This window comes from Schistocerca nitens, unplaced genomic scaffold, assembly GCF_023898315.1.
Source record: "Schistocerca nitens isolate TAMUIC-IGC-003100 unplaced genomic scaffold, iqSchNite1.1 HiC_scaffold_468, whole genome shotgun sequence".
Lineage (NCBI taxonomy): Eukaryota > Metazoa > Arthropoda > Insecta > Orthoptera > Acrididae > Schistocerca > Schistocerca nitens.
This window is the reverse complement of record NW_026046001.1, coordinates 10804564-10830165: the sequence shown is the minus strand read 5'-3', so window position 1 is coordinate 10830165 and position 25602 is coordinate 10804564.

Here is a 25602-nt window from a genome sequence, read left to right as displayed (position 1 = left end):
GGTAAAAGACGAAATACGGAGATTTTCTAAGGTTTTTACTACATATTAACACTTTTCACATTTTCTTGTGTTACGTGGCTGCCAGTCCTCGGTTCATGCAAAATCTTAAGGTCCTCGGTCATGACCAAGGCACCAAACCGACCAAAAATTCAATAATCGATAACTAAAACTATAAATGTAGCTCTTCTTACTGGGCGATTGCATCAACTTAGATGCTTCTTCTGTGTTCTACTGTGCTGCTTGTAGTGTGTCCACGTACCGCAGCACGCGACAAGGGCTAGCAGACCATAAATGTAACCGTTTCATAGAGAAATGCGACCAATGTGACGATCTAACGTTATATCGATTCGATGGTAAAAGACGAAATACGGAGATTTTCTAAGGTTTTTAGTACATATTAACACTTTTCACATTTTCTTGTGTTACGTGTCTGCCAGTCCTCGGTTCATGCAAAATCTTAAGGTCCCAGTCATGTCCAAGGCACCAAACCGACCAAAAATTCAATAATCGATAACTAAAACTATAAATGTAGCTCTTCTTACTGGGCGATTGCATCAACTTAGATGCTTCTTATGTGTTCTTCTGTGCTGCTTGTAGTGTCCCCACGTACCGCAGCACGCGACAAGGGCTAGCAGACCATAAATGTAACCGTTTAATAGAGAAATGCGACCAATGTGACGATCTAACGTTATATCGATTCGATGGTAAAAGACGAAATACGGAGATTTTCTAAGGTTTTTAGTACATGTTAAAACTTTTCACATTTTCTTGTGTTACGTGGCTGCCAGTCCTCGGTTCATGCAAAATCTTAAGGTCCTCGGTCATGTCCAAGGCACCAAACCGACCAAAAATGCAATAATCGATAACTAAATCTATAAATGTAGCTCTTCTTACTGGGCGATTGCATCAACTTAGATGCTTCATCTGTGTTCTACTGTGCTGCTTGTAGTGTCCCCACGTACCGCAGCACGCGACAAGGGCTAGCAGACCATAAATGTAACCGTTTCATAGAGAAATGCGACCAATGTGACGATCTAACGTTATATCGATTCGATGGTAAAAGACGAAATACGGAGATTTTCTAAGGTTTTTTCTACATATTAACACTTTTAACATTTTCTTGTGTTACGTGACTACCAGTCCTCGGTTCATGCAACATCTTAAGGTCCTCGGTCATGTGCAAGGCACCAAACCGACCAAAAATTCAATAATCGATAACTAAAACTATAAATGTAGCTCTTCTTACTGGGCGGTTGCATCAACTTAGATGCTTCTTCTGTGTTCTACTGTGCTGCTTGTAGTGTGCCCACGTACCGCAGCACGCGACAAGGGCTAGCAGACCATAAATATAACCGTTTCATAGAGAAATGCGACCAATGTGACGATCTAACGTTATATCAATTCGATGGTAAAAGACGAAATACGGAGATTTGCTAAGGTTTTTAGTACATATTAACACTTTTCACATTTTCTTGTGTTCCGTGGCTGCCAGTCCTCGGTTCATGCAAAATCTTAAGGTCCTCGGTCATGTCCAAGGCACCAAACCGACCAAAAATTCAATAATCGATAACTAAAACTATAAATGTAGCTCTTCTTACTGGGCGATTGCTTCAACTTAGATGCTTCTTCTGTGTTCTACTGTGCTGCTTGTAGTGTGCCCACGTACCGCAGCACGCGACAAGGGCTAGCAGACCATAAATGTAACCGTTTCATAGAGAAATGCGACCAATGTGACGATCTAACGTTATATCGATTCGATGGTAAAAGACGAAATACGGAGATTTTCTAAGGTTTTTACTACATATTAACACTTTTCACATTTTCTTGTGTTACGTGGCTGCCAGTCCTCGGTTCATGCAACATCTTAAAGTCCTCGGTCATGTCCAAGGCACCAAACCGACCAAAAATTCAATAATCGATAACTAAAACTATAAATGTAGCTCTTCTTACTGGGCGATTGCATCAACTTAGATGCTTCTTCTGTGTTCTACTGTGCTGCTTGTAGTGTGCCCACGTACCGCAGTACGCGACAAGGGCTAGCAGCCCATAAATGTAACCGTTTCATAGAGAAATGCGACCAATGTGACGATCTGACGTTATATCGATTCGATGGTAAAAGACGAAATACGGAGATTTTCTAAGGTTTTTACTACATATTAACACTTTTCACATTTTCTTGTGTTACGTGGCTGCCAGTCCTCGGTTCATGCAAAATCTTAAGGTCCTCGGTCATGTCCAAGGCACAAATCCGACCAAAAATTCAATAATCGATAACTAAAACTATAAATGTAGCTCTTCTTACTGGGCGATTGCATCAAATTAGATGCTTCTTCTGTGTTCTACTGTGCTGCTTGTAGTGTGCCCACGTACCGCAGCACGCGACAAGGGCTAGCAGACCATAAATGTAACCGTTTCATAGAGAAATGCGACCAATGTGACGATCTAACGTTATATCGATTCGATGGTAAAAGACGAAATACGGAGATTTTCTAAGGTTTTTACTACATATTAACACTTTTCACATTTTCTTGTGTTACGTGGCTGCCAGTCCTCGGTTCATGCAAAATCTTAAGGTCCTCGGTCATGTCCAAGGCACCAAACCGACCAAAAATTCAATAATCGATAACTAAAACTATAAATGTAGCTCTTCTTACTGGGCGATTGCATCAACTTAGATGCTTCTTCTGTGTTCTACTGTGCTGCTTGTAGTGTGCCCACGTACCGCAGCACGCGACAAGGGCTAGCAGACCATAAATGTAACCGTTTCAGAGAGAAATGCGACCAATGTGACGATCTAACGTTATATCGATTCGATGGTAAAAGACGAAATACGGAGATTTTCTAAGGTTTTTACTACATATTAACACTTTTCACATTTTCTTGTGTTACGTGGCTGCCAATCCTCGGTTCATGCAAAATCTTAAGGTCCTAGGTCATGTCCGAGGCACCAAACCGACCAAAAATTCAATAATCGATAACTAAAACTATAAATGTAGCTTTTCTTACTGGGCGATTGCATCAACTTAGATGCTTCTTCTGTGTTCTACTGTGCTGCTTGTAGTGTCCCCACGTACCGCAGTACGCGACAAGGGCTAGCAGACCATAAATGTAACCGTTTCATAGAGAAATGCGACCAATGTGACGATCTAACGTTATATCGATTCGATGGTAAAAGACGAAATACGGAGATTTTCTAAGGTTTTTTCTACATATTAACACTTTTAACATTTTCTTGTGTTACGTGACTGCCAGTCCTCGGTTCATGCAACATCTTAAGGTCCTCGGTCATGTCCAAGGCACCAAACCGACCAATAATTCAATAATCGATAACTAAAACTATAAATGTAGCTCTTCTTACTGGGCGATTGCATCAACTTAGATGCTTCTTCTGTGTTCTACTGTGCTGCTTGTAGTGTCCCCACGTACCGCAGCACGCGACAAGGGCTAGCAGACCATAAATGTAACCGTATCATAGAGAAATGCGACCAATGTGACGATCTAACGTTATATCGATTCGATGGTAAAAGACGAAATACGGAGATTTTCTAAGGTTTTTACTACATATTAACACTTTTCACATTTTCTTGTGTTACGTGGCTGCCAGTCCTCGGTTCATGCAAAATCTTAAGGTCCTCGGTCATGACCAAGGCACCAAACCGACAAAAATTCAATAATCGATAACTGTAACTATAAATGTAGCTCTTCTTACTGGGCGATTGCATCAACTTAGATGCTTCTTCTGTGTTCTACTGTGCTACTTGTAGTGTCTCGACGTACCGCAGCACGCGACAAGGGCTAGCAGACCATAAATGTAACCGTTTCATAGAGAAATGCGACCAATGTGACGATCTAACGTTATATCGATTCGATGGTAAAAGACGAAATACGGAAATTTTCTAAGGTTTTTAGTACATATTAACACTTTTCACATTTTCTTGTGTTACGTGGCTGCCAGTCCTCGGTTCATGCAAAATCTTAAGGTCATCGGTCATGACCAAGTCACCAAACCGACCAAAAATTCAATAATCGATAACTAAAACTATAAATGTAGCTCTTCTTACTGGGCGATTGCATCAACTTAGATGCTTCTTCTGTGTTCTACTGTGCTGCTTGTAATGTGCCCACGTACCGCAGCACGCGACAAGGGCTAGCAGACCATAAATGTAACCGTTTCATAGAGAAATGCGACCAATGTGACGATCTAACGTTATATCGATTCGATGGTAAAAGACGAAATACGGAGATTTTCTAAGGTTTTTACTACATATTAACACTTTTCACATTTTCTTGTGTTACGTGGCTGCCAGTCCTCGGTTCATGCAAAATCTTAAGGTCCTCGGTCGTGTCCAAGGCACCAAACCGACCAAAAATTCAATAATCGATAACTAAAACTATAAATGTAGCTCTTCTTACTGGGCGATTGCATCAACTTAGATGCTTCTTATGTGTTCTACTGTGCTGCTTGTAGTGTCCCCACGTACCGCAGCACGCGACAAGGGCTAGCAGACCATAAATGTAACCGTTTCATAGAGAAATGCGTCCAATGTGACGATCTAACGTTATATCGATTCGATGGTAAAAGACGAAATACGGAGATTTTCTATGGTTTTTACTACATATTAACACTTTTCACATTTTCTTGTGTTACGTGTCTGCCAGTCCTCGGTTCATGCAAAATCTTAAGGTCCTCGGTCATGACCAAGGCACCAAACCGACCAAAAATTCAATAATCGATAACTAAAACTATAAATGTAGCTCTTCTTACTGGGCGATTGCATCAACTTAGATGCTTCTTCTGTGTTCTACTGTGCTGCTTGTAGTGTGCCCACGTACCGCAGCACGCGACAAGGGCTAGCAGACCATAAATGTAACCGTTTCATAGAGAAATGCGACCAATGTGACGATCTAACGTTATATCGATTCGATGGTAAAAGACGAAATACGGAGATTTTCTAAGGTTTTTACTACATATTAACACTTTTCACATTTTCTTGTGTTACGTGGCTGCCAGTCCTCGGTTCATGCAAAATCTTAAGGTCCTCGGTCATGTCCAAGGCACCAAACCGACCAAAAATTCAATAATCGATAACTAAAACTATAAATGTAGCTCTTCTTACTGGGCGATTGCATCAACTTAGATGCTTCTTCTGTGTTCTACTGTGCTGCTTGTAGTGTGCCCACGTACCGCAGCACGCGACATGGGCTAGCAGACCATAAATGTAACCGTTTCATAGAGAAATGCGACCAATGTGACGATCTAACGTTATATCGATTCGATGGTAAAAGACGAAATACGGAGATTTTCTAAGGTTTTTACTACATATTAACACTTTTCACATTTTCTTGTGTTACGTGGCTGCCAGTCCTCGGTTCATGCAAAATCTTAAGATCCTCGGTCGTGTCCAAGGCACCAAACCGACCAAAAATTCAATAATCGATAACTAAAACTATAAATGTAGCTCTTCTTACTGGGCGATTGCATCAACTTAGATGCTTCTTATGTGTTCTTCTGTGCTGCTTGTAGTGTCCCCACGTACCGCAGCACGCGACAAGGGCTAGCAGACCATAAATGTAACCGTTTAATAGAGAAATGCGACCAATGTGACGATCTAACGTTATATCGATTCGATGGTAAAAGACGAAATACGGAGATTTTCTAAGGTTTTTAGTACATATTAAAACTTTTCACATTTTCTTGTGTTACGTGGCTGCCAGTCCTCGGTTCATGCAAAATCTTAAGGTCCTCGGTCATGTCCAAGGCACCAAACCGACCAAAAACGCAATAATCGATAACTAAATCTATAAATGTAGCTCTTCTTACTGGGCGATTGCATCAACTTAGATGCTTCATCTGTGTTCTACTGTGCTGCTTGTAGTGTCCCCACGTACCGCAGCACGCGACAAGGGCTAGCAGACCATAAATGTAACCGTTTCATAGAGAAATGCGACCAATGTGACGATCTAACGTTATATCGATTCGATGGTAAAAGACGAAATACGGAGATTTTCTAAGGTTTTTTCTACATATTAACACTTTTAACATTTTCTTGTGTTACGTGACTGCCAGTCCTCGGTTCATGCAACATCTTAAGGTCCTCGGTCATGTCCAAGGCACCAAACCGACCAAAAATTCAATAATCGATAACTAAAACTATAAATGTAGCTCTTCTTACTGGGCGATTGCATCAACTTAGATGCTTCTTCTGTGTTCTACTGTGCTACTTGTAGTGTCTCGACGTACCGCAGCACGCGACAAGGGCTAGCAGACCATAAATGTAACTGTTTCATAGAGAAATGCGACCAATGTGACGATCTAACGTTATATCGAATCGATGGTAAAAGACGAAATACGGAGATTTTCTAAGGTTTCTACTACATATTAACACTTTTCACATTTTCTTGTGTTACGTGGCTGCCAGTCCTCGGTTCATGCAACATCTTAAGGTCCTCGGTCATGTGCAAGGCACCAAACCGACCAAAAATTCAATAATCGATAACTAAAACTATAAATGTAGCTCTTCTTACTGGGCGGTTGCATCAACTTAGATGCTTCATCTGTGTTCTACTGTGCTGCTTGTAGTGTCCCCACGTACCGCAGCACGCGACAAGGGCTAGCAGACCATAAATATAACCGTTTCATAGAGAAATGCGACCAATGTGACGATCTAACGTTATATCAATTCGATGGTAAAAGACGAAATACGGAGATTTTCTAAGGTTTTTAGTACATATTAACACTTTTCACATTTTCTTGTGTTCCGTGGCTGCCAGTCCTCGGTTCATGCAATATCTTAAGGTCCTCGGTCATGTCCAAGGCACCAAACCGACCAAAAATTCAATAATCGATAACTAAAACTATAAATGTAGCTCTTCTTACTGGGCGATTGCTTCAACTTAGATGCTTCTTCTGTGTTCTACTGTGCTGCTTGTAGTGTGCCCACGTACCGCAGCACGCGACAAGGGCTAGCAGACCATAAATGTAACCGTTTCATAGAGAAATGCGACCAATGTGACGATCTAACGTTATATCGATTCGATGGTAAAAGACGAAATACGGAGATTTTCTAAGGTTTTTACTACATATTAACACTTTTCACATTTTCTTGTGTTACGTGGCTGCCAGTCCTCGGTTCATGCAACATCTTAAGGTCCTCGGTCATGTCCAAGGCACCAAACCGACCAAAAATTCAATAATCGATAACTAAAACTATAAATGTAGCTCTTCTTACTGGGCGATTGCATCAAATTAGATGCTTCTTCTGTGTTCTACTGTGCTGCTTGTAGTGTCCCCACGTACCGCAGCACGCGACAAGGGCTAGCAGACCAAAAATGTAACCGTTTCATAGAGAAATGCGACCAATGTGACGATCTAACGTTATATCGATTCGATGGTAAAAGACGAAATACGGAGATTTTCTAAGGTTTTTACTACATATTAACACTTTTCACATTTTCTTGTGTTACGTGGCTGCCAGTCCTCGGTTCATGCAAAATCTTAAGGTCCTCGGTCATGTCCAAGGCACAAAACCGACCAAAAATTCAATAATCGATAACTAAAACTATAAATGTAGCTCTTCTTACTGGGCGATTGCATCAAATTAGATGCTTCTTCTGTGTTCTACTGTGCTGCTTGTAGTGTGCCCACGTACCGCAGCACGCGACAAGGGCTAGCAGACCATAAATGTAACCGTTTCATAGAGAAATGCGACCAATGTGACGATCTAACGTTATATCGATTCGATGGTAAAAGACGAAATACGGAGATTTTCTAAGGTTTTTAGTACATATTAACACTTTTCACATTTTCTTGTGTTACGTGGCTGCCAGTCCTCGGTTCATGCAAAATCTTAAGGTCCTCGGTCATGTCCAAGGCACCAAACCGACCAAAAATTCAATAATCGATAACTAAAACTATAAATGTAGCTCTTCTTACTGGGCGATTGCATCAACTTAGATGCTTCTTCTGTGTTCTACTGTGCTGCTTGTAGTGTCCCCACGTACCGCAGCACGCGACAAGGGCTAGCAGACCATAAATGTAACCGTTTCATAGAGAAATGCGTCCAATGTGACGATCTAACGTTATATCGATTCGATGGTAAAAGACGAAATACGGAGATTTTCTATGGTTTTTACTACATATTAACACTTTTCACATTTTCTTGTGTTACGTGGCTGCCAGTCCTCGGTTCATGCAAAATCTTAAGGTCCTCGGTCATGACCAAGGCACCAAACCGACCAAAAATTCAATAATCGATAACTAAAACTATAAATGTAGCTCTTCTTACTGGGCGATTGCATCAACTTAGATGCTTCTTCTGTGTTCTACTGTGCTGCTTGTAGTGTGCCCACGTACCGCAGCACGCGACAAGGGCTAGCAGACCATAAATGTAACCGTTTCATAGAGAAATGCGACCAATGTGACGATCTAACGTTATATCGATTCGATGGTAAAAGACGAAATACGGAGATTTTCTAAGGTTTTTAGTACATATTAACACTTTTCACATTTTCTTGTGTTACGTGTCTGCCAGTCCTCGGTTCATGCAAAATCTTAAGGTCCTCGGTCATGTCCAAGGCACCAAACCGACCAAAAATTCAATAATCGATAACTAAAACTATAAATGTAGCTCTTCTTACTGGGCGATTGCATCAACTTAGATGCTTCTTCTGTGTTCTACTGTGCTGCTTGTAGTGTGCCCACGTACCGCAGCACGCGACATGGGCTAGCAGACCATAAATGTAACCGTTTCATAGAGAAATGCGACCAATGTGACGATCTAACGTTATATCGATTCGATGGTAAAAGACGAAATACGGAGATTTTCTAAGGTTTTTACTACATATTAACACTTTTCACATTTTCTTGTGTTACGTGGCTGCCAGTCCTCGGTTCATGCAAAATCTTAAGATCCTCGGTCGTGTCCAAGGCACCAAACCGACCAAAAATTCAATAATCGATAACTAAAACTATAAATGTAGCTCTTCTTACTGGGCGATTGCATCAACTTAGATGCTTCTTATGTGTTCTTCTGTGCTGCTTGTAGTGTCCCCACGTACCGCAGCACGCGACAAGGGCTAGCAGACCATAAATGTAACCGTTTCATAGAGAAATGCGACCAATGTGACGATCTAACGTTATATCGATTCGATGGTAAAAGACGAAATACGGAGATTTTCTAAGGTTTTTAGTACATATTAAAACTTTTCACATTTTCTTGTGTTACGTGGCTGCCAGTCCTCGGTTCATGCAAAATCTTAAGGTCCTCGGTCATGTCCAAGGCACCAAACCGACCAAAAATGCAATAATCGATAACTAAATCTATAAATGTAGCTCTTCTTACTGGGCGATTGCATCAACTTAGATGCTTCATCTGTGTTCTACTGTGCTGCTTGTAGTGTCCCCACGTACCGCAGCACGCGACAAGGGCTAGCAGACCATAAATGTAACCGTTTCATAGAGAAATGCGACCAATGTGACGATCTAACGTTATATCGATTCGATGGTAAAAGACGAAATACGGAGATTTTCTAAGGTTTTTTCTACATATTAACACTTTTAACATTTTCTTGTGTTACGTGACTGCCAGTCCTCGGTTCATGCAACATCTTAAGGTCCTCGGTCATGTCCAAGGCACCAAACCGACCAAAAATTCAATAATCGATAACTAAAACTATAAATGTAGCTCTTCTTACTGGGCGATTGCATCAACTTAGATGCTTCTTCTGTGTTCTACTGTGCTACTTGTAGTGTCTCGACGTACCGCAGCACGCGACAAGGGCTAGCAGACCATAAATGTAACCGTTTCATAGAGAAATGCGACCAATGTGACGATCTAACGTTATATCGAATCGATGGTAAAAGACGAAATACGGAGATTTTCTAAGGTTTCTACTACATATTAACACTTTTCACATTTTCTTGTGTTACGTGGCTGCCAGTCCTCGGTTCATGCAACATCTTAAGGTCCTCGGTCATGTGCAAGGCACCAAACCGACCAAAAATTCAATAATCGATAACTAAAACTATAAATGTAGCTCTTCTTACTGGGCGGTTGCATCAACTTAGATGCTTCTTCTGTGTTCTACTGTGCTGCTTGTAGTGTGCCCACGTACCGCAGCACGCGACAAGGGCTAGCAGACCATAAATGTAACCGTTTCATAGAGAAATGCGACCAATGTGACGATCTAACGTTATATCGATTCGATGGTAAAAGACGAAATACGGAGATTTTCTAAGGTTTTTACTACATATTAACACTTTTCACATTTTCTTGTGTTACGTGGCTGCCAGTCCTCGGTTCATGCAACATCTTAAAGTCCTCGGTCATGTCCAAGGCACCAAACCGACCAAAAATTCAATAATCGATAACTAAAACTATAAATGTAGCTCTTCTTACTGGGCGATTGCATCAAATTAGATGCTTCTTCTGTGTTCTACTGTGCTGCTTGTAGTGTCCCCACGTACCGCAGCACGCGACAAGGGCTAGCAGACCAAAAATGTAACCGTTTCATAGAGAAATGCGACCAATGTGACGATCTAACGTTATATCGATTCGATGGTAAAAGACGAAATACGGAGATTTTCTAAGGTTTTTACTACATATTAACACTTTTCACATTTTCTTGTGTTACGTGGCTGCCAGTCCTCGGTTCATGCAAAATCTTAAGGTCCTCGGTCATGTGCAAGGCACAAAACCGACCAAAAATTCAATAATCGATAACTAAAACTATAAATGTAGCTCTTCTTACTGGGCGATTGCATCAAATTAGATGCTTCTTCTGTGTTCTACTGTGCTGCTTGTAGTGTGCCCACGTACCGCAGCACGCGACAAGGGCTAGCAGACCATAAATGTAACCGTTTCATAGAGAAATGCGACCAATGTGACGATCTAACGTTATATCGATTCGATGGTAAAAGACGAAATACGGAGATTTTCTAAGGTTTTTAGTACATATTAACACTTTTCACATTTTCTTGTGTTACGTGGCTGCCAGTCCTCGGTTCATGCAAAATCTTAAGGTCCTCGGTCATGTCCAAGGCACCAAACCGACCAAAAATTCAATAATCGATAACTAAAACTATAAATGTAGCTCTTCTTACTGGGCGATTGCATCAACTTAGATGCTTCTTCTGTGTTCTACTGTGCTGCTTGTAGTGTGCCCACGTACCGCAGCACGCGACAAGGGCTAGCAGACCATAAATGTAACCGTTTCAGAGAGAAATGCGACCAATGTGACGATCTAACGTTATATCGATTCGATGGTAAAAGACGAAATACGGAGATTTTCTAAGGTTTTTACTACATATTAACACTTTTCACATTTTCTTGTGTTACGTGGCTGCCAATCCTCGGTTCATGCAAAATCTTAAGGTCCTAGGTCATGTCCGAGGCACCAAACCGACCAAAAATTCAATAATCGATAACTAAAACTATAAATGTAGCTTTTCTTACTGGGCGATTGCATCAACTTAGATGCTTCTTCTGTGTTCTACTGTGCTGCTTGTAGTGTCCCCACTTACCGCAGTACGCGACAAGGGCTAGCAGACCATAAATGTAACCGTTTCATAGAGAAATGCGACCAATGTGACGATCTAACGTTATATCGATTCGATGGTAAAAGACGAAATACGGAGATTTTCTAAGGTTTTTTCTACATATTAACACTTTTAACATTTTCTTGTGTTACGTGACTGCCAGTCCTCGGTTCATGCAACATCTTAAGGTCCTCGGTCATGTCCAAGGCACCAAACCGACCAATAATTCAATAATCGATAACTAAAACTATAAATGTAGCTCTTCTTACTGGGCGATTGCATCAACTTAGATGCTTCTTCTGTGTTCTACTGTGCTACTTGTAGTGTCCCCACGTACCGCAGCACGCGACAAGGGCTAGCAGACCATAAATGTAACCGTATCATAGAGAAATGCGACCAATGTGACGATCTAACGTTATATCGATTCGATGGTAAAAGACGAAATACGGAGATATTCTAAGGTTTTTACTACATATTAACACTTTTCACATTTTCTTGTGTTACGTGGCTGCCAGTCCTCGGTTCATGCAAAATCTTAAGGTCCTCGGTCATGTCCAAGGCACCAAACCGACCAAAAATTCAATGATCGATAACTAAAACTATAAATGTAGCTCTTCTTACTGGGCGATTGCATCAACTTAGATGCTTCTTCTGTGTTCTACTGTGCTGCTTGTAGTGTGCCCACGTACCGCAGCACGCGACAAGGGCTAGCAGACCATAAATGTAACCGTTTCATAGAGAAATGCGACCAATGTGACGATCTAACGTTATATCGATTCGATGGTAAAAGACGAAATACGGAGATTTTCTAAGGTTTTTACTACATATTAACACTTTTCAGATTTTCTTGTGTTACGTGGCTGCCAGTCCTCGGTTCATGCAAAATCTTAAGGTCCTCGGTCATGACCAAGGCACCAAACCGACAAAAATTCAATAATCGATAACTGTAACTATAAATGTAGCTCTTCTTACTGGGCGATTGCATCAACTTCGATGCTTCTTCTGTGTTCTACTGTGCTACTTGTAGTGTCTCGACGTACCGCAGCACGCGACAAGGGCTAGCAGACCATAAATGTAACCGTTTCAGAGAGAAATGCGACCAATGTGACGATCTAACGTTATATCGATTCGATGGTAAAAGACGAAATACGGAGATTTTCTAAGGTTTTTACTACATATTAACACTTTTCACATTTTCTTGTGTTACGTGGCTGCCAATCCTCGGTTCATGCAAAATCTTAAGGTCCTAGGTCATGTCCGAGGCACCAAACCGACCAAAAATTCAATAATCGATAACTAAAACTATAAATGTAGCTTTTCTTACTGGGCGATTGCATCAACTTAGATGCTTCTTCTGTGTTCTACTGTGCTGCTTGTAGTGTCCCCACTTACCGCAGTACGCGACAAGGGCTAGCAGACCATAAATGTAACCGTTTCATAGAGAAATGCGACCAATGTGACGATCTAACGTTATATCGATTCGATGGTAAAAGACGAAATACGGAGATTTTCTAAGGTTTTTTCTACATATTAACACTTTTAACATTTTCTTGTGTTACGTGACTGCCAGTCCTCGGTTCATGCAACATCTTAAGGTCCTCGGTCATGTCCAAGGCACCAAACCGACCAATAATTCAATAATCGATAACTAAAACTATAAATGTAGCTCTTCTTACTGGGCGATTGCATCAACTTAGATGCTTCTTCTGTGTTCTACTGTGCTACTTGTAGTGTCCCCACGTACCGCAGCACGCGACAAGGGCTAGCAGACCATAAATGTAACCGTATCATAGAGAAATGCGACCAATGTGACGATCTAACGTTATATCGATTCGATGGTAAAAGACGAAATACGGAGATATTCTAAGGTTTTTACTACATATTAACACTTTTCACATTTTCTTGTGTTACGTGGCTGCCAGTCCTCGGTTCATGCAAAATCTTAAGGTCCTCGGTCATGTCCAAGGCACCAAACCGACCAAAAATTCAATGATCGATAACTAAAACTATAAATGTAGCTCTTCTTACTGGGCGATTGCATCAACTTAGATGCTTCTTCTGTGTTCTACTGTGCTGCTTGTAGTGTGCCCACGTACCGCAGCACGCGACAAGGGCTAGCAGACCATAAATGTAACCGTTTCATAGAGAAATGCGACCAATGTGACGATCTAACGTTATATCGATTCGATGGTAAAAGACGAAATACGGAGATTTTCTAAGGTTTTTACTACATATTAACACTTTTCAGATTTTCTTGTGTTACGTGGCTGCCAGTCCTCGGTTCATGCAAAATCTTAAGGTCCTCGGTCATGACCAAGGCACCAAACCGACAAAAATTCAATAATCGATAACTGTAACTATAAATGTAGCTCTTCTTACTGGGCGATTGCATCAACTTCGATGCTTCTTCTGTGTTCTACTGTGCTACTTGTAGTGTCTCGACGTACCGCAGCACGCGACAAGGGCTAGCAGACCATAAATGTAACCGTTTCATAGAGAAATGCGACCAATGTGACGATCTAACGTTATATCGATTCGATGGTAAAAGACGAAATACGGAAATTTTCTAAGGTTTTTAGTACATATTAACACTTTTCACATTTTCTTGTGTTCCGTGGCTGCCAGTCCTCGGTTCATGCAAAATCTTAAGGTCCTCGGTCATGTCCAAGGCACCAAACCGACCAAAAATTCAATAATCGATAACTAAATCTATAAATGTAGCTCTTCTTACTGGGCGATTGCTTCAACTTAGATGCTTCTTCTGTGTTCTACTGTGCTGCTTGTAGTGTGCCCACGTACCGCAGCACGCGACAAGGGCTAGCAGACCATAAATGTCACCGTTTCATAGAGAAATGCGACCAATGTGACGATCTAACGTTATATCGATTCGATGGTAAAAGACGAAATACGGAGATTTTCTAAGGTTTTTACTACATATTAACACTTTTCACATTTTCTTGTGTTACGTGGCTGCCAGTCCTCGGTTCATGCAAAATCTTAAGGTCCTCGGTCATGTCCAAGGGCACCAAACCGACTGAAAATTCAATAATCGATAACTAAAACTATAAATGTAGCTCTTCTTACTGGGCGATTGCATCAACTTAGATGCTTCTTCTGTGTTCTACTGTGCTACTTGTAGTGTCCCCACGTACCGCAGGACGCGACAAGGGCTAGCAGACCATAAATGTAACCGTTTCATAGAGAAATGCGACCAATGTGACGATCTAACGTTATATCGATTCGATGGTAAAAGACGAAATACGGAGATTTTCTAAGGTTTTTAGTACATATTAACACTTTTCACATTTTCTTGTGTTACGTGGCTGCCAGTCCTCGGTTCATGCAAAATCTTAAGGTCCTCGGTCATGACCAAGGCACCAAACCGACCAAAAATTCAATAATCGATAACTAAAACTATAAATGTAGCTCTTCTTACTGGGCGATTGCATCAACTTAGATGCTTCTTCTGTGTTCTACTGTGCTGCTTGTAGTGTGCCCACGTACCGCAGCACGCGACAAGGGCTAGCAGACCATAAATGTAACCGTTTCATAGAGAAATGCGACCAATGTGACGATCTAACGTTATATCGATTCGATGGTAAAAGACGAAATACGGAGATTTTCTAAGGTTTTTAGTACATATTAACACTTTTCACATTTTCTTGTGTTACGTGGCTGCCAGTCCTCGGTTCATGCAAAATCTTAAGGTCATCGGTCATGACCAAGTCACCAAACCGACCAAAAATTCAATAATCGATAACTAAAACTATAAATGTAGCTCTTCTTACTGGGCGATTGCATCAACTTAGATGCTTCTTCTGTGTTCTACTGTGCTGCTTGTAATGTGCCCACGTACCGCAGCACGCGACAAGGGCTAGCAGACCATAAATGTAACCGTTTCATAGAGAAATGCGACCAATGTGACGATCTAACGTTATATCGATTCGATGGTAAAAGACGAAATACGGAGATTTTCTAAGGTTTTTACTACATATTAACACTTTTCACATTTTCTTGTGTTACGTGGCTGCCAGTCCTCGGTTCATGCAAAATCTTAAGGTCCTCGGTCGTGTCCAAGGCACCAAACCGACCAAAAATTCAATAATCGATAACTAAAACTATAAATGTAGCTCTTCTTACTGGGCGATTGCATCAACTTAGATGCTTCTTCTGTGTTCTACTGTGCTGCTTGTAGTGTCCCCACGTACCGCAGCACGCGACAAGGGCTAGCAGACCATAAATGTAACCGTTTCATAGAGAAATGCGTCCAATGTGACGATCTAACGTTATATCGATTCGATGGTAAAAGACGAAATACGGAGATTTTCTATGGTTTTTACTACATATTAACACTTTTCACATTTTCTTGTGTTACGTGGCTGCCAGTCCTCGGTTCATGCAAAATCTTAAGGTCCTCGGTCATGACCAAGGCACCAAACCGACCAAAAATTCAATAATCGATAACTAAAACTATAAATGTAGCTCTTCTTACTGGGCGATTGCATCAACTTGGATGCTTCTTCTGTGTTCTACTGTGCTGCTTGTAGTGTGCCCACGTACCGCAGCACGCGACAAGGGCTAGCAGACCATAAATGTAACCGTTTCATAGAGAAATGCGACCAATGTGACGATCTAACGTTATATCGATTCGATGGTAAAAGACGAAATACGGAGGTTTTCTAAGGTTTTTAGTACATATTAACACTTTTCACATTTTCTTGTGTTATGTGTCTGCCAGTCCTCGGTTCATGCAAAATCTTAAGGTCCTCGGTCATGTCCAAGGCACCAAACCGACCAAAAATTCAATAATCGATAACTAAAACTATAAATGTAGCTCTTCTTACTGGGCGATTGCATCAACTTAGATGCTTCTTCTGTGTTCTACTGTGCTGCTTGTAGTGTGCCCACGTACCGCAGCACGCGACATGGGCTAGCAGACCATAAATGTAACCGTTTCATAGAGAAATGCGACCAATGTGACGATCTAACGTTATATCGATTCGATGGTAAAAGACGAAATACGGAGATTTTCTAAGGTTTTTACTACATATTAACACTTTTCACATTTTCTTGTGTTACGTGGCTGCCAGTCCTCGGTTCATGCAAAATCTTAAGATCCTCGGTCGTGTCCAAGGCACCAAACCGACCAAAAATTCAATAATCGATAACTAAAACTATAAATGTAGCTCTTCTTACTGGGCGATTGCATCAACTTAGATGCTTCTTATGTGTTCTTCTGTGCTGCTTGTAGTGTCCCCACGTACCGCAGCACGCGACAAGGGCTAGCAGACCATAAATATAACCGTTTCATAGAGAAATGCGACCAATGTGACGATCTAACGTTATATCGATTCGATGGTAAAAGACGAAATACGGAGATTTTCTAAGGTTTTTAGTACATATTAACACTTTTCACATTTTCTTGTGTTACGTGGCTGCCAGTCCTCGGTTCATGCAAAATCTTAAGGTCCTCGGTCATGTCCAAGGCACCAAACCGACCAAAAATGCAATAATCGATAACTAAATCTATAAATGTAGCTCTTCTTACTGGGCGATTGCATCAACTTAGATGCTTCATCTGTGTTCTACTGTGCTGCTTGTAGTGTCCCCACGTACCGCAGCACGCGACAATGGCTAGCAGACCATAAATGTAACCGTTTCATAGAGAAATGCGACCAATGTGACGATCTAACGTTATATCGATTCGATGGTAAAAGACGAAATACGGAGATTTTCTAAGGTTTTTTCTACATATTAACACTTTTAACATTTTCTTGTGTTACGTGACTGCCAGTCCTCGGTTCATGCAACATCTTAAGGTCCTCGGTCATGTCCAAGGCACCAAACCGACCAAAAATTCAATAATCGATAACTAAAACTATAAATGTAGCTCTTCTTACTGGGCGATTGCTTCAACTTAGATGCTTCTTCTGTGTTCTACTGTGCTACTTGTAGTGTCTCGACGTACCGCAGCACGCGACAAGGGCTAGCAGACCATAAATGTAACCGTTTCATAGAGAAATGCGACCAATGTGACGATCTAACGTTATATCGAATCGATGGTAAAAGACGAAATACGGAGATTTTCTAAGGTTTCTACTACATATTAACACTTTTCACATTTTCTTGTGTTACGTGGCTGCCAGTCCTCGGTTCATGCAACATCTTAAGGTCCTCGGTCATGTGCAAGGCACCAAACCGACCAAAAATTCAATAATCGTTAACTAAAACTATAAATGTAGCTCTTCTTACTGGGTGGTTGCATCAACTTAGATGCTTCTTCTGTGTCCTACTGTGCTGCTTGTAGTGTGCCCACGTACCGCAGCACGCGACAAGGGCTAGCAGACCATAAATATAACCGTTTCATAGAGAAATGCGACCAATGTGACGATCTAACGTTATATCAATTCGATGGTAAAAGACGAAATACGGAGATTTTCTAAGGTTTTTAGTACATATTAACACTTTTCACATTTTCTTGTGTTCCGTGGCTGCCAGTCCTCGGTTCATGCAAAATCTTAAGGTCCTCGGTCATGTCCAAGGCACCAAACCGACCAAAAATTCAATAATCGATAACTAAAACTATAAATGTAGCTCTTCTTACTGGGCGATTGCTTCAACTTAGATGCTTCTTCTGTGTTCTACTGTGCTGCTTGTAGTGTGCCCACGTACCGCAGCACGCGACAAGGGCTAGCAGACCATAAATGTAACCGTTTCATAGAGAAATGCGACCAATGTGACGATCTAACGTTATATCGATTCGATGGTAAAAGACGAAATACGGAGATTTTCTAAGGTTTTTACTACATATTAACACTTTTCACATTTTCTTGTGTTACGTGGCTGCCAGTCCTCGGTTCATGCAACATCTTAAAGTCCTCGGTCATGTCCAAGGCACCAAACCGACCAAAAATTCAATAATCGATAACTAAAACTATAAATGTAGCTCTTCTTACTGGGCGATTGCATCAAATTATATGCTTCTTCTGTGTTCTACTGTGCTGCTTGTAGTGTCCCCACGTACCGCAGCACGCGACAAGGGCTAGCAGACCAAAAATGTAACCGTTTCATAGAGAAATGCGACCAATGTGACGATCTAACGTTATATCGATTCGATGGTAAAAGACGAAATACGGAGATTTTCTAAGGTTTTTACTACATATTAACACTTTTCACATTTTCTTGTGTTACGTGGCTGCCAGTCCTCGGTTCATGCAAAATCTTAAGGTCCTCGGTCATGTCCAAGGCACAAAACCGACCAAAAATTCAATAATCGATAACTAAAACTATAAATGTAGCTCTTCTTACTGGGCGATTGCATCAAATTAGATGCTTCTTCTGTGTTCTACTGTGCTGCTTGTAGTGTGCCCACGTACCGCAGCACGCGACAAGGGCTAGCAGACCATAAATGTAACCGTTTCATAGAGAAATGCGACCAATGTGACGATCTAACGTTATATCGATTCGATGGTAAAAGACGAAATACGGAGATTTTCTAAGGTTTTTAGTACATATTAACACTTTTCACATTTTCTTGTGTTACGTGGCTGCCAGTCCTCGGTTCATGCAAAATCTTAAGGTCCTCGGTCATGTCCAAGGCACCAAACCGCCCAAAAATTCAATAATCGATAACTAAAACTATAAATGTAGCTCTTCTTACTGGGCGATTGCATCAACTTAGATGCTTCTTCTGTGTTCTACTGTGCTGCTTGTAGTGTGCCCACGTACCGCAGCACGCGACAAGGGCTAGCAGACCATAAATGTAACCGTTTCAGAGAGAAATGCGACCAATGTGACGATCTAACGTTATATCGATTCGATGGTAAAAGACGAAATACGGAGATTTTCTAAGGTTTTTACTACATATTAACACTTTTCACATTTTCTTGTGTTACGTGGCTGCCAATCCTCGGTTCATGCAAAATCTTAAGGTCCTAGGTCATGTCCGAGGCACCAAACCGACCAAAAATTCAATAATCGATAACTAAAACTATAAATGTAGCTTTTCTTACTGGGCGATTGCATCAACTTAGATGCTTCTTCTGTGTTCTACTGTGCTGCTTGTAGTGTCCCCACTTACCGCAGTACGCGACAAGGGCTAGCAGACCATAAATGTAACCGTTTCATAGAGAAATGCGACCAATGTGACGATCTAACGTTATATCGATTCGATGGTAAAAGACGAAATACGGAGATTTTCTAAGGTTTTTTCTACATATTAACACTTTTAACATTTTCTTGTGTTACGTGACTGCCAGTCCTCGGTTCATGCAACATCTTAAGGTCCTCGGTCATGTCCAAGGCACCAAACCGACCAATAATTCAATAATCGATAACTAAAACTATAAATGTAGCTCTTCTTACTGGGCGATTGCATCAACTTAGATGCTTCTTCTGTGTTCTACTGTGCTACTTGTAGTGTCCCCACGTACCGCAGCACGCGACAAGGGCTAGCAGACCATAAATGTAACCGTTTCATAGAGAAATGCGACCAATGTGACGATCTAACGTTATATCGATTCGATGGTAAAAGACGAAATACGGAGATATTCTAAGGTTTTTACTACATATTAACACTTTTCACATTTTCTTGTGTTACGTGGCTGCCAGTCCTCGGTTCATGCAAAATCTTAAGGTCCTCGGTCATGTCCAAGGCACCAAACCGACCAAAAATTCAATGATCGATAACTAAAACTATAAATGTAGCTCTTCTTACTGGGCGATTGCATCAACTTAGATGCTTCTTCTGTGTTCTACTGTGCTGCTTGTAGTGTGCCCACGTACCGCAGCACGCGACAAGGGCTAGCAGACCATAAATGTAACCGTTTCATAGAGAAATGCGACCAATGTGACGATCTAACGTTACATCGATTCGATGGTAAAAGACGAAATACGGAGATTTTCTAAGGTTTTTACTACATATTAACACTTTTCACATTTTCTTGTGTTACGTGGCTGCCAGTCCTCGGTTCATGCAAAATCTTAAGGTCCTCGGTCATGTCCAAGGCACCAAACCGACCAAAAATTCAATGATCGATAACTAAAACTATAAATGTAGCTCTTCTTACTGGGCGATTGCATCAACTTAGATGCTTCTTCTGTGTTCTACTGTGCTGCTTGTAGTGTGCCCACGTACCGCAGCACGCGACAAGGGCTAGCAGACCATAAATGTAACCGTTTCATAGAGAAATGCGACCAATGTGACGATCTAACGTTATATCGATTCGATGGTAAAAGACGAAATACGGAGATTTTCTAAGGTTTTTACTACATATTAACACTTTTCAGATTTTCTTGTGTTACGTGGCTGCCAGTCCTCGGTTCATGCAAAATCTTAAGGTCCTCGGTCATGACCAAGGCACCAAACCGACAAAAATTCAATAATCGATAACTGTAACTATAAATGTAGCTCTTCTTACTGGGCGATTGCATCAACTTAGATGCTTCTTCTGTGTTCTACTGTGCTACTTGTAGTGTCTCGACGTACCGCAGCACGCGACAAGGGCTAGCAGACCATAAATGTAACCGTTTCATAGAGAAATGCGACCAATGTGACGATCTAACGTTATATCGATTCGATGGTAAAAGACGAAATACGGAGATTTTCTAAGGTTTTTAGTACATATTAACACTTTTCACATTTTCTTGTGTTCCGTGGCTGCCAGTCCTCGGTTCATGCAAAATCTTAAGGTCCTCGGTCATGTCCAAGGCACCAAACCGACCAAAAATTCAATAATCGATAACTAAATCTATAAATGTAGCTCTTCTTACTGGGCGATTGCTTCAACTTAGATGCTTCTTCTGTGTTCTACTGTGCTGCTTGTAGTGTGCCCACGTACCGCAGCACGCGACAAGGGCTAGCAGACCATAAATGTCACCGTTTCATAGAGAAATGCGACCAATGTGACGATCTAACGTTATATCGATTCGATGGTAAAAGACGAAATACGGAGATTTTCTAAGGTTTTTACTACATATTAACACTTTTCACATTTTCTTGTGTTACGTGGCTGCCAGTCCTCGGTTCATGCAAAATCTTAAGGTCCTCGGTCATGTCCAAGGGCACCAAACCGACTGAAAATTCAATAATCGATAACTAAAACTATAAATGTAGCTCTTCTTACTGGGCGATTGCATCAACTTAGATGCTTCTTCTGTGTTCTACTGTGCTACTTGTAGTGTCCCCACGTACCGCAGCACGCGACAAGGGATAGCAGACCATAAATGTAACCGTTTCATAGAGAAATGCGACCAATGTGACGATCTAACGTTATATCGATTCGATGGTAAAAGACGAAATACGGAGATTTTCTAAGGTTTTTAGTACATATTAACACTTTTCACATTTTCTTGTGTTACGTGGCTGCCAGTCCTCGGTTCATGCAAAATCTTAAGGTCCTCGGTCATGACCAAGGCACCAAACCGACAAAAATTCAATAATCGATAACTGTAACTATAAATGTAGCTCTTCTTACTGGGCGATTGCATCAACTTAGATGCTTCTTCTGTGTTCTACTGTGCTACTTGTAGTGTCTCGACGTACCGCAGCACGCGACAAGGGCTAGCAGACCATAAATGTAACCGTTTCATAGAGAAATGCGACCAATGTGACGATCTAACGTTATATCAATTCGATGGTAAAAGACGAAATACGGAGATTTTCTAAGGTTTTTAGTACATATTAACACTTTTCACATTTTCTTGTGTTCCGTGGCTGCCAGTCCTCGGTTCATGCAAAATCTTAAGGTCCTCGGTCATGTCCAAGGCACCAAACCGACCAAAAATTCAATAATCGATAACTAAATCTATAAATGTAGCTCTTCTTACTGGGCGATTGCTTCAACTTAGATGCTTCTTCTGTGTTCTACTGTGCTGCTTGTAGTGTGCCCACGTACCGCAGCACGCGACAAGGGCTAGCAGACCATAAATGTCACCGTTTCATAGAGAAATGCGACCAATGTGACGATCTAACGTTATATCGATTCGATGGTAAAAGACGAAATACGGAGATTTTCTGAGGTTTTTACTACATATTAACACTTTTCACATTTTCTTGTGTTACGTGGCTGCCAGTCCTCGGTTCATGCAAAATCTTAAGGTCCTCGGTCATGTCCAAGGGCACCAAACCGACTGAAAATTCAATAATCGATAACTAAAACTATAAATGTAGCTCTTCTTACTGGGCGATTGCATCAAGTTAGATGCTTCTTCTGTGTTCTACTGTGCTACTTGTAGTGTCCCCACGTACCGCAGCACGCGACAAGGGCTAGCAGACCATAAATGTAACCGTTTCATAGAGAAATGCGACCAATGTGACGATCTAACGTTATATCGATTCGATGGTAAAAGACGAAATACGGAGATTTTCTAAGGTTTTTAGTACATATTAACACTTTTCACATTTTCTTGTGTTACGTGGCTGCCAGTCCTCGGTTCATGCAAAATCTTAAGGTCCTCGGTCATGACCAAGGCACCAAACCGACCAAAAATTCAATAATCGATAACTAAAACTATAAATGTAGCTCTTCTTACTGGGCGATTGCATCAACTTAGATGCTTCTTCTGTGTTCTACTGTGCTGCTTGTAGTGTGCCCACGTACCGCAGCACGCGACAAGGGCTAGCAGACCATAAATGTAACCGTTTCATAGAGAAATGCGACCAATGTGACGATCTAACGTTATATCGATTCGATGGTAAAAGACGAAATACGGAGATTTTCTAAGGTTTTTACTACATATTAACACTTTTCACATTTTCTTGTGTTACGTGGCTGCCAGTCCTCGGTTCATGCAAAATCTTAAGGTCCTCGGTCATGTCCAAGGCACCAAACCGACCAAAAATTCAATAATCGATAACTAAAACTATAAATGTAGCTCTTCTTACTGGGCGATTGCATCAACTTAGATGCTTCTTCTGTGTTCTACTGTGCTGCTTGTAGTGTGCCCACGTACCGCAGCACGCGACAAGGGCGAGCACACCATAAATGTAACCGTTTCATAGAGAAATGCGACCAATGTGACGATCTAACGTTATATCGATTTGATGGTAAAAGACGAAATACGGAGATTTTCTAAGGTTTTTACTACATATTAACACTTTTCACATTTTCTTGTGTTACGTGGCTGCCAGTCCTCGGTTCATGCAAAATCTTAAGATCCTCGGTCGTGTTCAAGGCACCAAACCGACCAAAAATTCAATAATCGATAACTAAAACTATAAATGTAGCTCTTCTTACTGGGCGATTGCATCAACTTAGATGCTTCTTCTGTGTTCTACTGTGCTGCTTGTAGTGTCCCCACGTACCGCAGCACGCGACAAGGGCTAGCAGACCATAAATGTAACCGTTTCATAGAGAAATGCGACCAATGTGACGATCTAACGTTATATCGATTCGATGGTAAAAGACGAAATACGGAGATTTTCTAAGGTTTTTACTACATATTAACACTTTTCACATTTTCTTGTGTTACGTGGCTGCCAGTCCTCGGTTCATGCAAAATCTTAAGGTCCTCGGTCATGTCCAAGGCACCAAACCGACCAAAAATTCAATAATCGATAACTAAAACTATAAATGTAGCTCTTCTTACTGGGCGATTGCATCAACTTAGATGCTTCTTCTGTGTTCTACTGTGCTACTTGTAGTGTCTCCACGTACCGCAGCACGCGACAAGGGCTAGCAGACCATAAATGTAACCGTTTCATAGAGAAATGCGACCAATGTGACGATCTAACGTTATATCGATTCGATGGTAAAAGACGAAATACGGAGATTTTCTAAGGTTTTTACTACATATTAACACTTTTCACATTTTCTTGTGTTACGTGGCTGCCAGTCCTCGGTTCATGCAACATCTTAAGGTCCTTGGTCATGTGCAAGGCACCAAACCGACCAAAAATTCAATAATCGATAGCTAAAACTATAAATGTAGCTGTTCTTACAGGGCGATTGCATCAAGTTAGATGCTTCTTCTGTGTTCTACTGTGCTACTTGTAGTGTCCCCACGTACCGCAGCACGCGACAAGGGCTAGCAGACCATAAATGTAACCGTTTCATAGAGAAATGCGACCAATGTGACGATCTAACGTTATATCGATTCGATGGTAAAAGACGAAATACGGAGATTTTCTAAGGTTTTTAGTACATATTAACACTTTTCACATTTTCTTGTGTTCCGTGGCTGCCAGTCCTCGGTTCATGCAAAATCTTAAGGTCCTCGGTCATGTCCAAGGCACCAAACCGACTAAAAATTCAATAATCGATAACTAAAACTATAAATGTAGCTCTTCTTACTGGGCGATTGCTTCAACTTAGATGCTTCTTCTGTGTTCTACTGTGCTGCTTGTAGTGTGCCCACGTACCGCAGCACGCGACAAGGGCTAGCAGACCATAAATGTAACCGTTTCATAGAGAAATGCGACCAATGTGACGATCTAACGTTATATCGATTCGATGGTAAAAGACGAAATACGGAGATTTTCTAAGGTTTTTAGTACATATTAACACTTTTCACATTTTCTTGTGTTACGTGGCTGCCAGTCCTCGGTTCATGCAAAATCTTAAGGTCCTCGGTCATGTCCAAGGCACCAAACCGACCAATAATTCAATAATCGATAACTAAAACTATAAATGTAGCTCTTCTTACTGGGCGATTGCATCAACTTAGATGCTTCTTCTGTGTTCTACTGTGCTGCTTGTAGTGTGCCCACGTACCGCAGCACGCGACAAGGGCTAGCAGACCATAAATGTAACCGTTTCATAGAGAAATGCGACCAATGTGACGATCTAACGTTATATCGATTCGATGGTAAAAGACGAAATACGGAGATTTTCTAAGGTTTTTAGTACATATTAACACTTTTCACATTTTCTTGTGTTCCGTGGCTGCCAGTCCTCGGTTCATGCAAAATCTTAAGGTCCTCGGTCATGTCCAAGGCACCAAACCGACTAAAAATTCAATAATCGATAACTAAAACTATAAATGTAGCTCTTCTTACTGGGCGATTGCTTCAACTTAGATGCTTCTTCTGTGTTCTACTGTGCTGCTTGTAGTGTGCCCACGTACCG